The sequence below is a fragment of the Propithecus coquereli genome, unplaced genomic scaffold, assembly GCF_000956105.1.
Source record: "Propithecus coquereli isolate 6110/MARCELLA unplaced genomic scaffold, Pcoq_1.0 Scaffold3, whole genome shotgun sequence".
NCBI classification, from domain to species: domain Eukaryota; kingdom Metazoa; phylum Chordata; class Mammalia; order Primates; family Indriidae; genus Propithecus; species Propithecus coquereli.
In genome coordinates this window covers 2,171,908-2,173,744 of record NW_012148618.1, presented here as the reverse complement: position 1 = coordinate 2,173,744, position 1,837 = coordinate 2,171,908, and positions in this window count along the sequence as shown.

Sequence of the window (1,837 nt, the reverse complement as noted above, 5' to 3'; positions counted from 1 at the left end):
AGATGCAAGACTGAGCACCAAGGCTTCAAATACTACTTTCCTGATACAATATAAATAATCTAAGAACATTATAACCTAACATAGTAAATGCAAAGCAATTTTTTTTGGTTTATAAACCCAAAATTTCCAGTATCAAAGATAACACCTGCAGTGATGCTACACCTAGCAGTTCTGGTTCTTGCCTTGGATAACCCTGTAGTGAATCTAATTGTACAAAGCCATAATCTTCCCTGTTACCAATGAGAATAAATGAGTATACATATTAAGTATGAGCAAATAATGCTCCCAAAGACAACTACAAATACAATTACTTGAAGACTGAGTATTTCAGTTAAGGCAGTTGTTAATATTAATTACTATTTTAGAAAACTGTTTTTAATAATAAAACTACTTCTACATACTTTTCAGCTTCCTGGCAACAAATAACTTGAGTTAAAGAAAGAAGTCTAAGCCTCCTTATTTTATAGCTATAAAACTAAAACCCAGAAGTTTAAATGATTTGTCTAACACAGACAATGATCATCAGGAAGGATTAAAATCTAGTTCTCCTAACTGGAGGCCAGGATTCTTTCCAACTGTTACACCCCTCAGTTATAACTAAACCTTTAAGATTGGCACAATTAGCTATTTGAGTTCATTCTTTGTTTCTAACAGCCATTAGGTCCAAAACAGGGCTGAATGCTACATCAAAGCCTCTAGAGATCTAATTACAAACACAAGCTATGTTAAAACTCTCTACAGGACTAGCAAACCACCACGTATGCCCAAGTGGCACAAGGATGGGAAAAGGTCAGAAAACCTGCAACTTAGTCATCCTTCTTAAACCCTTCCTCTCTAGCCAATATGAAAATGTTACTAATGCCTACCTCGTTGAGAGCATCTAGAATTTTCTGACATTAATTCTGTGGCCAAATAGTTCCTAATAGATATTATGAGTTAATGAGGAATTTTTGTCACCCTGATACACGCTGATCCCAGGGAACCAATATTTCTAACACCTCACAGGCAAGAAAAGTGCCCTTCAATTAATGTCAACTCATCAGTAACTATTCTTAAATACTATTTCTGGCATTTCTTTGCCAACAATTATTTTTATTAAATAGACAATTTCCTAATTGACTAATTACTGCCCTTACCTAACTTCTGACAGTTCAGCAGAATAATAAACTTTAGTTTTAAACCCATATAAAATATGAATGTTTAGGCCTCAAAGGAGGGGTGGCAATGTTTTTGACCCCTATTTTACTTACTCCCGGCCTCAAGCCATCCCCCCACCTCAGCCTCCCCAGTAGCTGGGATTACACCATGGCAGCCCAGGCATGAATTTCTTATCCTGTAGTATTGGTTTAAACTGTGCTTAACGACATTAGTTTTTGTGAGAATAGCACATTGTGAAAAGTAAAAATCAACCAATCTTACAGAAGGATTAACAAAAAAAAGCAATTTCCTACATATGCGACTGTGCTGTTTGTTTAGAATCTATGTCATTTTTTTTAACTTAGCAAAAAACGTTAATGATATTTCAGCACCTAGCGAATAGTAGGCATTGCAATACCTGCTTAATAAAAACGCAGCTGTGCATTTTGCCAAAGTTTAGACAGCCGGGAAAATTAATGCCAGAATATCATGAAAGTCAAATTTTGTCACCTTGGGAAGATACGTTTATATATTTTTCCTAACTGCAGTTTGGGAATTTCCATTTACCTCGTGGTTTCTATAATCGGGTTATTGTAAAGATTAAAACATAGTACTTTTAGAACCTAGTATTCCAATAACGAGGTAAAACCACTTGACTAACCTAGTGGTCAAATTCCTTTTTAGTTCTGCTACAGACTTA